General features: G+C 43.7%; 1 long non-coding RNA gene across 1 annotated transcript in view; it reads right to left on the reverse strand.

The window, feature by feature from the left end:
* LOC145722681 (uncharacterized) overlaps positions 1-16380 on the reverse strand; it is a 191750-nt gene that overhangs the window by 9426 nt on the left and 165944 nt on the right. The window contains exon 5 of the long non-coding RNA XR_014147126.1: positions 432-638. This is a non-coding gene — a long non-coding RNA (uncharacterized LOC145722681). The remainder of the gene's footprint in view (positions 1-431; positions 639-16380) is intronic.

Consider the following 16380-nt stretch of genomic DNA (forward strand, 5'->3'; position numbering starts at 1 on the left):
TTACACAAGATTGCTTATCCAGAATGACTGAGGTCTGACTTCCTTGCCACTAAGGATTTACACAGCATAGCTTCAAAAGAACACGAGTTTACAATGATGTTTTCATGTAATATTTTTACACAGTTGTAAATTATGCTTTAAACTTTTTCGTTTTGGGCAAATGATAAATGCCCAAAACGAAAAATAAATTTTCAAAAAGCCAAAATGTGAAAACCCCCAAGTTACCAGTGAGACTGCTCTGGCCTCTCCATTCAGCCATGACCCTAGTGAGCTAGTGCATGAGTCACACCTTCCGGCACCATGCTGGGCATCCATCATCCCTCAATTATTTCAAAGGCTTGAGTATTTTTAAAAATGGTTTAACATTTTAGGAATCTTTTAGAATTCTGTGGTTTGTGAGACTTTGGGGGCTTCTGACTCTCAGAACTTACCTTGTTTTTTAAGGCAAATTAAGGAAGTAGGGAGAAGGCTGTTTCTCCTGAGCCGTGATGAGAAGGGGACACTGATCAAGATACTTCCAGATTATTTTTGTGGGATTATATTCCTTCTGCCTTTATTTTCCCAAAGGAAACAGTCCTCCATCTTCTAGTCCATTAAAGACCTCCCACGAGTGATTGTGTCACCCTTGATGATCTTCCCTAAATGTGTTAAATAGAGGAATGTCAGTGGTAGGATTTCTCAATTAACATTTCCAAGCAATATAACTAAGTTCTAAAAAATATATCCAGAACAAGAAATGTGTGCCCACATTAGAAATTTGAACCAAACTATCCAGGAAGTTCTAGATGGGTTCATTCAAAAGATACAAGATAGAGAAAACATCCATGTCCTTTGTTAGCTAAAGCACGTAATTGCATTCCTTGATGTGATATTTTTGGATGTGAAGGTTTTAGCTCGGAGAATGCAACCTTTCCCAAGTATATTCAGTAAGAGCTGGTAACCCACAGCTGGCCTCTAGGTCCTGCCTGGCTTGCAGTCTCTGCCATCCTTCTCAGCTCCCCACCTGCAGGAACAGCACAGTGACAAGACAGATGAATGAGCTAATGCCCCAGCTAGAACATTCAGTTGTATCATACCAGTTGGTGGGAGAACATTACTCTTAGAGACCATATTATAGTAAATGTAATTCTTCTCTGCTCCCCTTTATAAGAGTGTGAGAGAGACTGCCTAGCTGGCCACTAGACCTCCTTCTCCTTCCTCCTGGGCACACAGGTAGATATGCTAAGTTAATGTGTCTGTGGGATCTGTTCTTGACCAGTGAATTTTAGGCAGACATGGTAAGTGCCCCTTCCAGGCCTCGCTTATTATAACCCTCCCATGCGTGATTCTCGATGCTTTTTCCTCTCATTGGTAAGTCTATCAGCACCATTTTTATAATAGCATTTCCTCACTTCATGTCTCTGCAACCCATTTTGGTAATTCCCACAATATTTCAAACTTTTTTATTACTATTACTATGATATTTGTTACAGTGATCTGTGATCTGTGATGTTACTATTGTAATTGTATTGAGGTAACACGAGTCACATCGATAAAAGATGGTGAACTTAATAAATGTGTGTGTTCTGAGTGTTCCACCAACTGGCCATTTCCCCATCTCTCTCCCTCTCCTTAGGCCTCCGTATTCCCTGAGACACAACAATATTGAAATAGGCCAGTTGATAACCCTACAATGGCCTCTAAGTGTTCAAGTGAAAGGAAGAGTCACACGTCTCTCATATTAAATCAAAAGCTAGAAATGATTAGACTTAATGAGAAAGGCATGTCAAAAGCCAAGACAGGCTGAAAGCTAGGCCTCTGGCATCAAACAGCCAAGCTATGAACGCAAAGGAAGAGCTCTTGAAGGAAGTGAAAAGTGCTCCTCCAGTGAACACAGAAATAATAAAGTAAAACAGCTTTACTGCTGATAAGGAGAAAGTTTTAGTGGTTTGGATAGAAGATCAAACCAGCCACAACATTCCCTTAATCCGAAGCCTAATCCAGAGCAAGGGCCTCACTCTCTTCAATTCTGTGAAGGCTGAGAGAGGCGAGGAAGCTGCAGAAGAGAAGTCTGAAGCTAGCAGAGGGTGGTTCATGAGGTTTAAGGAAAGACGCCATCTCCATAACATACAAGTGCAAGGTAAAGCAGCAAGTGCTGATGTAGAAACTGCAGAAGTTATCCAGAAGATCTAGCTCAGATAATCCATGAACGTGGGTACACTAAACAACAAATTTTTCAGATTTTCAATTTTCAACAGCTTTCTATTGGAAGATGTCATCTAGGACTTTCATAGCTAAAGAGGAGAAGTCAATGCCTGGCTTCAAAGATTCTAAGGACAGGCTGACTCTCCTGTTAGGGGCTAATGCAGCTGGTGACTTTAAGTTGAAGCCAATGGTCATTTAGCATTCTGAAAATCCTGGGGCCCTTAAGAATTATGCTAAATTTACTCTGCCTATGCTTTACAAATGGAACAACAAAGCCTGGATGACAGTACATCTGTTTATAACATGGTTTACTGAATATTTTAAACCCACTGTTGAGACCTACTACTCAGACAAAAAGATTCCTTTCAAAATATTCCTGCTTGTTCACAATGCACCTGGTCACCCAAGAGTTCTCATGGAGATGTACAACAAGATGAATGTTGTTTTCATGACTACTAACACCACATTCATTCTGTAGCCCATGGATCAAGGAGTAACTTAAACTGGTAAGTCTTATTTTTTAAGAACTACATTTCATAAGGCCACAGCTGCCATAGGTAGTGATTCTTCTAATGGATCTGGGCAAAGTCAATTGACAATCTTCTGGAAAGGATTCACCATTCTAGGTGCCATTCAGAACATTTGTGATTAATGGGAAGAGGTCAAAAGAGCAACATGCACAGGAGTTGGGAAGAAGTTGATCCCAGCCCTCATGGAGGACTTTCAAGGGTTCTAGACTTCAGTGGAGGAAGTAACTGCAGATGTGGTAGAAATGTCAAGAGAACTAGAATTTGAAGTGGAGTCTGAAGATGGGACTGAATTGCTGCAATTTCACGGTCAAATTTGAATGGGTAAGGACTTGTTTCTTTTGGACAAGCAAAGAAAGTAGTTTTTTGAGATGGAAACTATTCTTTTTTTTTTTTTTTAAAGATTTTATTTATTTATTTGAGAAAGAGAGAATGAGAGACAGAGAGCATGAGAGGGAGGAGGGTCAGAGGGAGAAGCAGACTCCCCGCCGAGCAGGGAGCCCGATGCGGGACTCGATCCCAGGACTCCGGGCTCATGACCTGAGCCGAAGGCAGTCACCTAACCAACTGAGCCACCCAGGCGCCCCGAGATGGAAACTATTCTTGCCGATGGTGCTGTGAAGATGTTAAAATGACAACAGAGGATTTAGAATATCATATAAACTTAGTTGATAAAGCAAGGGCAGAATTTGAGAGGATTGACTCCAATTTTTAAAGAATTTCTACTTTGGGTAAAATGCTATCAAACAGCATCACATACTACAGAGAAACCATTCATGAAAGGAAGAGTCCATTGATGTAGGAAACTTATTTGTCTTATTTAAGAAATTGCCACAGTCACCCCAGCCTTCAGCAACCACGACTCTAATTAGTTAGCAGCCACCAACATGGAGGCCAGACCCTCCACCAGCAAAAAAATTACAGGTTGCTGAAAGTTCAGATGATGGTTAGCATTTTTTAGCAATAAAGTATTTTTTAAGTATATACATTGTTTTTTTAACCATAATGCTATTGCACACTCAACAGACTACAGTAGAGTGTAAACATAACTTTTATATGCACTGGGTAACCAAAAAATTCATTTGACTCACTTTATTGCGATATTTGCTTTATTACAGTGGTCTGGAACCAAATCCACAGTATCTCCAAGGTACGCTTGTATATATATAATACCAGCCTACCAATGCCAACTCCCACCTTTTTCTCTTCCCCGCAGGTAAGTAGACGAATCTGAGAGGAACATTTTTATAGGACCAATCTTGAATCTGCTTTAGTTGACAGTTTAAAAATAAATCATATGCAAACTTGGGGGCTTTGTACTATTTTGTGGGTGTACCTCAAAACCCACTGAAATTTACCAAGGTATTGTGACATTAAGACTGAGAACACTGCCTATATAAAGTAGGTAGCTGTGTCTATGAAAAGACTGGGATGTGAGAAAAAACTGACAGGATGGATTTTACAGCCAGATATGTATCTTTTGTACAAAAAAAGAAATGATAAGTAAAAAAAATAATTTAGAGGCTTCTTCTAGGAATGTCAGCAATATGGTTGTGGTGGTTGTAATGGAGATCTCTAGCTAAATACTCTTGGTTTTGGAGGCTCTCCCAGGTATGGAATGGCACCAACCATGGTCGTCAGTTACTTTAGTAACCCACAGCAGACCATACCTCCTGGAATTGATGCCTTTGGGTCACCCCCTCCCTTGATTCTGGGCTGCCCCGTAACCACTTTAACCAGAAGTGAAACTGTGCCAGTGGCCTGACTGGTTTTTAAAAGGCCTGGAAGTTTCTATTTTTGCTTCTTGAATATCCTCAACTGCCAAATAAGAAGTCTGGCTACACTGCTGAAGGAGCCATGTGGGGAGATTCAGGGTAGAGGACATGGAGAAGGAAAAGACCTGGACTACACGAAGAGAGACACTGAGTCCAAGAGTCCCAGTCTCCAGCCAAGTCCAGACCCCAGCCTCCCTGCCAGCTGAATGCAGCCACACGATGACCACCTGCAAGCTCATAGCAAAAAATTATGAGGAATAAAATGGTGGTTGTTTTAAGCCACTACATTTTGGGGCAGTTTGTACCTAGCAGTAAGTGACCAAAACACCATCACCTCCCCAAACACATCTACAGGCTTAAGCTGGAACCCAGCCCTACCACAGCCTGTGCCCAACTGTCATGGCTGCCAAAACAGCCCTCACTGGCCTCTGCTACCACCGCCAAGGGAGTCAGTGCCCTCTGGACTCCTTCAGCCATCCCATCGGGATGACCCCCTAACTCCATATCCCTGAAATCCCCCCTCTTCCAGGTCCCTTCTCCTGGCTCGGTCAGGCCAACTGGAAGCATTTCTGACAGGAGCACCCCTGCCCTTCCTCCTCATCTGGTCTCCCAAAAGGCATTCATGCCATCTCATCTTTGGAATCCCATCAGAAAAGCTAGTCCAGTGTGTGCTGTGCGTACATGTATAGGGGACTCTTAACTGCAAATGGATCAAGTCTTATTCTAGAACTGTGGCCAGAAAAATGAGTTCCTGGCACGTCCCATTGGAATCTGGAACAGATTTTCCCATAAAAAGCAATATTATAGGTGATTTTAGGTTCTGTGGTACTATTAGAACTATAGTTCAGCTACATTGCTGGTTAAATAGATATTTAGGAGCTGCTCTGGGAACATAATTACCTTTTATAACATTGTCCTAATGAGAAACAAGATCCAAATAACTGCCTTAAGAATGAACCTTTGGAAGCAACCCGTCTGTAAGTTGAAAACTCTCATTCTATATTGAGCACCATTTATATAGTAGATGCTGGGGGGATGGGGGGGTTAGGAGGAAAAAATAATATTGTGGCCTCTTCCCCAAAAGTTGCAGTTTCTTTGGGAGGCCTAACAGTGAGAAACAACATCCAGCAAAGTGGCCTATAAGCAATTCCAAACTTGAGTGAGACTGACCAGTCAGTGATTCTATTCTCAAGGCTGCTAAAGCAAGCCCAGAAGTCATCTTGCCTGTTGTTATTTACATCAGCTTCCAGACCCCTGTTTTGAGAGGGCTTGTGGACACCTGCTGTTCAAAATTGCCAATGAGCTGTTCCCTGTTAGCAGGAAAGGAGAGGGCAGCACCTGTATACAGGTGCTTAGGAGGCACCTGCATTCAGCTGGCTATTTAGTAATGACAATAGGAGGGCTCTGGAGCTTGGGAATTCATTATAGGAGGGCAACAGCCTGGTGGCTGGACAGAAACCCAGAGGGTCCTTACCACTGGCCTCATAAAGGGCCACCAAAGAGGCCCCACCACAGTGCTTCTCAACATGTGGTCTGGGGACACCTTTATTGGAATCACGTAGTAGGGGCACTTACTAAAAATGCTGATTCCTCGGCCACAGCCCAGATCTTACAGTGAGGCTTGGGAAGCTACATTATTGATAAACTCCCCAGCTGACTGTTATGCTGATGCAAGTTTGAAATCGCTGTTCTAAATAAAGCCACCCTAGAGATGCAAGAGTGCCACCAAGATACTCAGGAGTATTTTCCCCGGGAAAACTAGGGGGGAGTCTAGACACAGGTCTTAACCCCTTACATGCTCCACTTTGGTAGCCTTGCTAATGCCAGCCAAGTTTTTAGAGGGAAACAAACATGTTCAAATTGCTGGGCATGGAATCAGGGCTTCTGCACACTCTCCCAACACTTTTTGGCTCTATTTACATTCCAGGCACAGCACCGTGCATACACTGCAAACATGTCTAAGGCATCTGGACTGAAACCCAGCATCTGCTGTAAGAAAAATGAGGTTTTCAAGCAGGCCCTCTTTGGAGTGGTATGCTGCCAAGTGAGATAGGGCCTCCAGGTAGACTCCATCACGTGGAAACATAGGAGCAAATTTCCCCAGGACTAGAAAATGTGCTTTGAATAATATGCCAGGACTCATACAGGAACATGTTTCACTCCTTCCTCGGGTTTCTTGCCATCAAGACCATCCTGCTGCCCCAGGACATTTGGGTCCCTTACCATCAACCAGCAGTCACTCAAATGCAAGCACCATAGCATACTGGGCATTGCACTGGTTTTTCATTATTCAGGGTGAAATCATTTTAGAAATGATTTTGATAGTGAGGGGTACATGCCCATATGGCAGGCTAATTTTAAGATAAGAGTTGTTATGTCTGGCTCCCAACATTTACCCGCCTCTGCAACCATGTGGGCACCCACACACTTTGTGTCTATCGCCTCTGGGACAGGACGCTGCTGCCCAAGCAAGGACAACAAAGGTGCCAGACTCTCAGCTTCTCCCTTTCAAGAAGCTTAGGCCCAGTACATAAACAGAAGATTTGGATCAATATGGAATTTGAGCTATTTCCCATTCCCTCCAGTACCACTCCTTACCCCCACACCCTAGGGAAAGCCACCCAGACTGAAGCAAGAAAGATCCAGTCCAGCTGGGTCACTGCAAGGGTCCCTTCCCCACCACTGGTCAAATCCCAACTGAGTTTGAGAATCTCACTGAACATGGGCATTGTAAAGCCCAGGAACACAAAGCAAATAAGGAAGGGCCTTGAGTAGCCCCGCCATCTTCTTAGGCCTCCAAATATTGTGGGAGTACAGCCAAATATGTCCAGGGGCAGGAAATGGCTAAGCAGCGAACTGTTTGGTTAGGTATCAGGGGTTTGGAGGGGACAGCATATATTGCAGAGAATGTCAACCTGAAGAGATGACAGACTCACTTCTCCCTCCCCCAGGGCCTCAGAACTATAACCACCTGTGACTTGGACACAACCCTGGGAAGGGGGACAGGAAACCTGAACTGACTGAGATTTGGGTTTTGCCACTCACTGGAATGAGGGCTCAAAATGGAAATGAAGCTCAGATAGGTTCAAAAAGGTTGAACACCTTTCTCGCCTGTCTACATTTCTGTGCATTATTACTTGCTTTAGAAAGTTTCCAAATGCCCATAGGTGATGCTAACAAGTAATTGAAGCCAAAATGCTGAGGGTGGAAACGCCTTCAGTCTGAGGCCCCCAAGGGCTCCTTCAGGGCAGAGCCCTAAGCTGCCCATTCGGTTGTTAGAGGAATCCAGAAGAGCCAGGACTGTGCCCTTCAGACTCTGGATGATTCGACATCTGGTGGCACGGCTGATTTTGCTGGACAACTCTGGACGAAATGAATAACTCTTCTAAACCTTCTCCCCATTAGAAAGGGACTCAGAACCTGTCTAATGTGGATATGGAATGGCCTCATCCTACACAAAGTGTGTTTCCATCATTGACTGCAAAATGGCATGAAAGGCCTTTGGAAGTAGAAAACAGTATAAATATGCTCTCAAGTGACTTACTGGAGCCTGATGTGGTAAGCTTGGGATTCCAAAGCTATTCTCCAATTAAAGCCTAGGATTTCCTATTGAAATTCAAGGTTTTGATCAGGACATTCACAATGACTCAAAGATCTAAATATGTACAGTGTCAAACCACATTCTGAGCAGACATGAATGCTTAAGACTCCTCATGTATTTATCAAAAGTATGGCTGGGTTATAGTTTCATGAGATGATTATAAAGTTGTGTATGATGTTTGCATTTTCCTCATTCCCCGTTTTCTTATTCATGTGTTTTGCATTTTCATTCTACAGAATTCATTTGCCCTCCTCCTTATTTACTCCAAAACTTTTCTCCTTCTCGTCCCCTATTTTACTTTTCATCTTCACATTAATTCTGTTCTTCCTCTTTTCCTTCCTTCAACTTCCCCCTATATTTTTTATATTCAAAAGTGTATTTATATCTTCTCCTTCCCTTCACTTTTTGTCCATTCTTAATGCTGTTGCTCCTTAACAGTAATTAGCCTCTATTGAGTACTTAGTAAATGCCATGCTCCCTGCTAGGTGTTTACGTGTATCACGGTACCATATATAGGGGAGGGAAATGAGACTCAGAAATTGAGTAACTTGCCCAAAGTCACACAGGAGGAATGGGGAAGCCAGGGCTCAGATAAAAGCGTCTGCTTCCAGACCCCAGGTCCCCGATGCGTACCTCCTCCTGTTATGCCCCATTCCCCACTGCCCTAACTCCACCTACTTCTGACCTCCTTTACCTGGATTACCCCTGCCTGCAACCCCACCTCCCTCTTCACACCCACCCTCACGCCCCACAACACACACACCTAAGATCTCCCCTTTGCCCAAATCTATCCTATCCCTCCCCCTGTAGAGGGTGTGGCTGTCAGGCATGACATTCTCCTACCTGCTGTCTATCTAGGGAACATGTTCAAAAGCCCCCTTTCAGGCCATTCATTGGGCCAGGGACCTTCCTTTCTTCCCCTGCTGTGACAATTCAGAGCCCATTTTTGCTTCCAACGGTCAGAATTTTTCCACAGTAACATTCTGATGGTTCTTCTCTCTTCTTTGTATAACTCTGTGTATGTATGTCGTTGAGTGCACCAGATTCAATTTTTTCCAAAAGCTTTCTTTGAAAAAAAAAATAACCACTTTGATCCTAAGTCTATCAAAACTGAATGGCCTCAGTGGGCCCTTTGTACTATTTGCTCCTGGTCCTTTCATTCTCCTGCTCTCTGAGATAGCACACAACTCCACCATCCTCACCCTCAGTTGATGAACTTGCTTCCTAAGTGACCGAGCAAAAGGAAACAAGCAGAATCGAATTTCTGAGACTTTCATCACCACATCCCCCCACCTCCTTCTGGCTCACATAACCCTCCCTCCCACTGGTCACTGTGGAGGAGGCATGCATGCCCTGGGTAAGCTGACCCCTTCACCGGGCACTTCATCCCATTTTCCCCACCTCCTCAAGAGACATTGCTCCTCCAAATATCCTCTTCTCACCTGAGAAGGGGGAGCTCTATCTTCCGCCTCTGTACCAGATTGGTTCCAACACTTAAAAATATACTATTACAGCTTCCTTCTTTAAAAAGCAAAAAAAAAGCTCTTAACTCCACTTCCCCTCTCTAGATAGTGTCCCTTTGTTTCCTTATCTTTGAGGGGAAACTCCTCCAAAGACCTATTTTTTATGGTCTGCAATCTCTCCACCCTCACCCCTTAACACCATAGAGTCATCCAGTCAGGCTTGTTTCTACCCATAATTCCATCAAAATTACTTCACCTTCAGACAACACAAATGACCTCACATTGTTCAGTCCACTGGACGGTGTTCAGGAGCACGTGACACCACAGGTTGCTCTCTTTTGCACACGACACATTACTGGCTTGGTTTCCAACATGCCACAGGCTCTGGTGTTCCTCCTTCTTTCTAGTTGGTTCTGATCAGATTTCCCCTATCTCCATAATTTCTAAACCACTGTTTTTCAACATTTAGCGGCGAAAGAACCACCTGGAGGTTTTGTAAAAAGGAAAAAAAAAAAAAAACCTCATTATGAAGGACCCCCCCACCCCCGCTCCAAGTTTCTGATTCAGTAGGTATGGGCTGGCCCAAGAATTTGTATATCTATTAAGATCTCAGGTGATGTTGATGTTGATCTGTGGATCAGTTTTGAGGGGCAGTGCCTAAATTTTTCAATTATTATTCACTTCAGTGATGATATTATGCACTTTCACAGTTTCAATATTTCTACATGCTAAAAACTACTAAATTTATATCTCCAGGCAGGTCCTCTGCCCTGACACCAGAGTCCCATATCAAACTGCCTAACTTACCTCCTGATTGGGTTGGCTAATAAGCAACTCAGCGTTAGTGCATTCAACCTGAGCTCCTCAGAGTCCCTCCCAGACCCTGCCCCTTCCATGGTTCTCTCCTCAGTCAGTGGTAACTTCAGCCTTCTCATTGCTTAAGTCAAAAACCTGGGAGTCATTCAGTATTTCTCTTTACTTTTACACTCCACTTCAATCCTTCAAATAACCATACTTTAAAGTAAAAATATATCTGGAATTCAGTCAGTTCTCACCATCTCTAATGTTGCCACCTTGGTCCAAGCAAGCATGATTTCTTTATTGGATTATTATAATAATTTCTTAAGAGGTCTTCCCTACCACATTCTTTACAATCTATTTTTTTTAAATTAATTTATTTGACAGAGAGAGACACAGCGAGAGAGGGAACACAAGAAGGGGGAGTGGGAGAGGGAGACGCAGGCTTCCCACTGAGCAGGGAGCCCGATGTGGGGCTCGATCCCAGGACCCTGGGATCATGACCTGAGCCGAAGGCAGACGCTTAACAACCGAGCCACCCAGGTGCCCCAACAGTCTTCTTTTTTTGAGAGAGAGAGTGCACCCATGCAAGTGGCAGGGGACTGGGGGCGGGGAGGCAGAGAGAGGGAGAGAGCTTCTTAAGCAGGTTCCACGCTCAGCTTGGAGCCAATATGGGGCTCGATCTGAGGACCCTGAGATCATGACCTGAGCCGAGATCAAGAGTCAGATGCTTAACCAACTGAGCCACCCAGGTGCCCCTACAATCTATTCTTAATAAAGCCATTAGAATGATCTGGCTGGCCCCAAGCCCTTTGTCTCCAGTAAAGCATCCAATGGTGCTCCTGGGATGAGGGGAGGTGCTTCCTGGTGCCACCACTGCTGGAACATTTCTATGGCCTGGCTTACGCTTTTTGAAACTCCATATAGTTTTTTGTGTGTGTGATTTTCTTAAATTTATAGCAAGTGACTGTTAGATGAGTAATATAGTAGGTATAAATAACAAATTCTGTTGTGAAAGGATCAGCAAAGCATAATTCCTATGTCATAGTGGTTGTACTTAGAAACACTTTAGGTTAATCTTGAAGTGAAATGTCTTTACTATCATAGAATTTGACCTTGGGCCTAGTAGTTAAGAGTGTGTGCTCGAAAGACAGACTGGAGTGTTCATATCTTTGCTCTCATGTAGAGAGCAAAATGGAGTCTCTCATGTCAAGGGGAGCCTGTGTCAAGCAATGATGAGAGTAGTTAAGTACCCCCACTAGGAGATCTCGCCCAGACCAACGTCAGCTGACTCCCCAGAACTGATACTGAGTAGACCCAAAGGAGGTCTACAGAGACCGAAAACTGATGAAATCCCTTTAAAAAGGGAAGGATTTGCGCAGGAAATTGTCAGACTCTTCAGACCTGACCCGTCTATGTCTGACCATTCAAAAAAGGCAGCTGCCGCTGAAGGCTCTGCCTGATGGATCTCTGAACAGAACCGAGAGCCTTTGCTGCTGGAATAGAAGAAGCAGTGTAGAGAGCTGACCCCGACCGGGCTGAGGCCTTATCTCAACTGCGCGCCTACAGACTGACTTCGAGTTTGGTTCGCTCACTTCCTGCGCCTTCTGTTGTCTTGTTGTGTGGCTTGTCTTCTGTCCTGCTCTGTGTGCTGTGTAAGAAGCCAAGTTTAGTCACACGGTGAAATGTCATTGAGTCTGGAATCCTGAACCTGCTTTATCATTGTGATTTAACTTTGCTTTATGACTGAATAAAGCTCACACTGTGGAAAGACACAACTCGTGTGTGCACCTTCATAGCATGCTCATGACACTCTCCCGTAAGTTACTCTAAGCTAGTTTACTACTGTCTACTGTGCTCGGTTATAGTTATGATGTTCGCTACTGTTTAGCTCATGATCCTGAGAAAGGGAAACTAAAGGGACCCCATGAAAAATTGTTTTCACTCCTTTTCCTGCATCCTTTCTTGTGAGGACCTGCACCCTCACCTTGCGCACACCTTATAGAACAGATACTGTCCGTCCTCCTGATAAAGGTGAAGGAGTTAATAATTTCTTTGGAGTCTCCCAGCACAATCGATAACATCTAAGGAATGATGACTGGGCAGGGTCATCATGAACATTTTCCAAGACTACTGACTCATCAAGACCCCTGGCTCCAGGGCATAAGTCACTTATGGAGAAGACCTAAACACTCTTTGTTCCTGGCTGCCTGAGAAGACACATGCACTGGACCACAATCCTCAATAAAAACCCCAGGCCCCAAGCAAAGACAAGGCTCACTCTCCTTTCATTTCTGAGTCTTTCAGATGCTCTGTCTGGATTTGCACTCTCTCCAGGTCTTCAATCAACTCTGCTCTCACTTCCTCTCAACTTGTGTTTGATTTCTATCCTGCACGGAGTCAAGAACCCTCTTGGCTGGTCCTGTGGAACCCACTCTGGTCCTCAGACCCAGCCAGCCTGCATCGATACTGCAGAATGACTTGTGCATCATTTTACACTCACCGTTTTGCAGACCGGATTTTTTTGGCCTCCTTTAGTCATAAGGGAGAACTATAGTTGAATTTGGCCATGGAAATGTTAACTCTCTAAAAAGAGGGAGGTTACAGGCCAGAAAATTATTTTTAAATGAATTATTGGGTAGGAAATCAACAGGCTTTCCCTCCCATTTGATACCTTTCCTATACATTTTCAAAGGGAGATGCTTGGTGTTTCACTTCTCTGACAGTTCCTTTTATGGTGGCCTGATTTCTCAATAGGGAAGACCATCCTTCTGAGTGATAGCCTTCACTTTATATCCTAGGCCAAACATTCAAGGAGCCTGTGCAAACATACCTAGCAGACTCATGACAACGGGTGTGCATTCGTAGGCACTGAAAGGAGGGACCAGCTTTCACAGTGGGTGCTGCTGCTTAGGTGATGCATGTGAAAGCGTGAAAACTCACTTGCACGTTAGGGAAAGCCTGACTCCTTCAGAGTCTGGGGGCTTTGATGATACATGGCTAGCACCTCACCTGGGCTCACTTTGTTTCCAGCAAAAGTTTGATTGACACTCACTGCCAACGTGGTTACCAAAACATATGTTTGTTAAACATTCTAAACATTCTATAGTAGTTCAAAGTTACTTTGCCCAGCAATGCCAAATGATGCTGCAGATATGAACAGGAGGACACCAAAAAAGGCTTTGCTCAATCTCATGATTACTGGACCTCTTTACCTTATCACTGTTTTTCAAGAGTGAGCAGAGGTTGCACTGAATTAAGCAGCCAAATTTGGAAAACTCATTTTTCTCTACCTAAAGTATATGTCGCTTCTTTGGTATTTCCAAATCATACTAAGACAATTGCAGGGACCTTGCTGACTGGCTGCTGGGTCAGTGCGAGACCATTCACCCAGTGTTGGGATTAGTAAACAGCTCTCTGGGAAGCAGAGGGCCACGATCCTTCTAGGACCGAGACTTCTTTTTATCGTTGCTTTCCTGGACACCAACATCCACATCCATAACTCTGCCTGAAATGTGTAATGTATATTCTATTCCATATAGACCACCTAGTTAATAATAATATTACTAATAATAATGGCAATACTATGTATTGGCTCCTGACTCTGCCTCAGGCATCATGCCAAGGGCTGGCTTCGTGAGCATGTCACTAGAGCAGTTGTATAGGACCTCATGGTCAGAAGAGTTATGAGGGTTTAATGATCAGCATTGCTTTGAGATTTTTAATAATTTTATTTTTGAATTTTCATTTTGTAAGTCAAGTCCAATGAGACAAAGGAGCATACACCAGGGTCTTAGAGACTCAGCTCAAACATCTTTCTGCTGTCTACCATCTCTCTGTCTCCCCATTGATGGGTTCTAAGCCATGCACTCCCCTGCTCCCTAGTCCCCAGGACCCTGCCCAGCCTCTCCACCTTCATATAGCAACCACTGAGGCCTTTCAACCCCCTAGCATGAAGAGTGGGTCAAGTGCATGTGCCTCATGGCCTCTTGGGAGGGGGCATGGCAGCAACCATCTCCACCCTGGGCTGGCAGCCCCATGAGCATTCATCAGGTGACTGTGCTGGGGAGAATTTCTTGCCCACCCCTGATCCAGTTACTAAATCAGTCTCTTGGAAGAGACAGCAATTCTTTTTAGGGATTATTTGTCTACCATGGATTGGATAATAGGCCCCTGAGAAGGCGAGATGCCTGGTCTAATTTCCCTGCATCTAGCTGACAGCTTACAGGAAGGGCATCTGGGCATCCAGGGGGCTGTGCGCAGGTACCAAGTCACAGAGAGGGTCTGTTAGATGTCTATAAGAGCCCATATTCACCCAGGATGTATCCCATACTCAGAGCCACCAAAGAAAGGAAAAAATGTTCTATTTTAGTATCTTTAGTGGTACTCCTTTTCTGTTTTTTGAACAAGGGGCCCTGCATTTTCATTTTGCACTGAGACTTGCAAATTGTGGGGCCAGTCCTGTTCCTTTTAATTTAATGTGACTCGCAGTTACAAAGCCACCAGTGATGGAGGTTGATGGAGGTTGTATTTTTTCATCATTTTATTTTACTTTATTTTCACCATGATAAGTGTATTCTTTTATCCCTATCCCCTATATCCTCTATTTCCTCACCCACCTCCCCTCTGGTAACCATGTTTGTTCTCTATAGCTGAGAGTCTGTTTCTTGGTTTAGCTCTCCTCTCTCTTTTTTTTTTTCTCCCTTTGCTCACTTGTTTTGTTTCTTAAATTACACATATGAGTGAGACCATATGGTATTTGTCTTTCTCTGACTAATTTAGCTTAGCATTATATACTCTCTAGCTCGATCCATGTTGTTGCAAATGGCAAGATTTCATTCTTTTTTATGGCTGAATAATATTCTGATGGAGGTTGTATTTAAACCCACCTACACCCACTAAGAACTGCTGTTAACTCTGCTACACTGATCTCAAGTCAGGGCCCATTAGGGTGCACAGTTCTCCCCTCGGTTGTCTTAACCCCAACTCTGCACTGCTTGCGGTGTCTTCTCATTTATATATGTCATAAAATCTATTCACATATCATTTGTAAATGGAGATTGATAAAAGTGAGAATTTGGCAAGGTGGGAAAGGAAATAAGATGGCATTTAAGCTGTTGGAATATATGGGAATAATCAAAAAGGCACCATGATGCACAGAAAGCAAGAGAGAAAGCTGTTTGGAAGTTGTGACTCTTTCAAATTGCACCCAAATGCATTGCCAACTGTCAACAGCACTGCCTGAGCAGATGGGCAGGTGCAAAGTCGTGATGATGAGGAACACAATAACAATATCATGCCATAGTTTTCTCACAAGGTGTCCTATTCATCTGGTAGGGAGCTAAGCACTTTTATTAAGCATTTTCGAGTTTTTCTAATCTGTTTAAAGCATTTCACTTTTACATTTCTGAACAGATGGCCAAAATGGAGTAAATGTGTATGTTGTCGGGTATGTGTGGGCAAGCAGGCTGTGGGTGTTGAAGCAGAGGAGATGTGATGGTATTGAGAGCAAGAATGAGAAGGTGCAGCCATGGATGACCAGCTTTTCCTACTCACTTCTTGCTTCATTTATTCTTTATCTGGGTTCCATTTTTCAACTTGGCGAGATCCAGGTGCAACATATAAAATTTGAGCTCTACATGCGGATTAAGGAAGATGTTGAGATCCTCAGTCTGGAGATCTGCTGACAGAGGCAGGAAGCCTGTTACTCGTGGGTGCTTGCTCTCCACACCCTTCATTGGAAAAGCATGGGGGAGAAGGAAGGAGACGAGGCAGGAAGAAAGACTGGCTCTGTCTGTGCTGCCTCAGGGCAAGAAGGAGAAGTTGCTTTTGGGGAGATTCTGCGAAACTGGACAAAAACTAAGTTAATGGGTAACGCTGGCTTCTCTCAGAAAGGATAAATTCAGCATGCTTTGGGCTTCTGTTTAATAAGCATTTGACAAAATTTAACATCCATAATCAAACCTTTTAGCAAACTAAGAATAGGAGGAAACTTTTTCAATCCAATACAACATCTACAAAAAAAAAAAAAA

The sequence above is a fragment of the Leptonychotes weddellii genome, chromosome 7 (genome assembly GCF_054177405.1).
Source record: "Leptonychotes weddellii isolate Sample4059 chromosome 7, ASM5417740v2, whole genome shotgun sequence".
Lineage (NCBI taxonomy): Eukaryota > Metazoa > Chordata > Mammalia > Carnivora > Phocidae > Leptonychotes > Leptonychotes weddellii.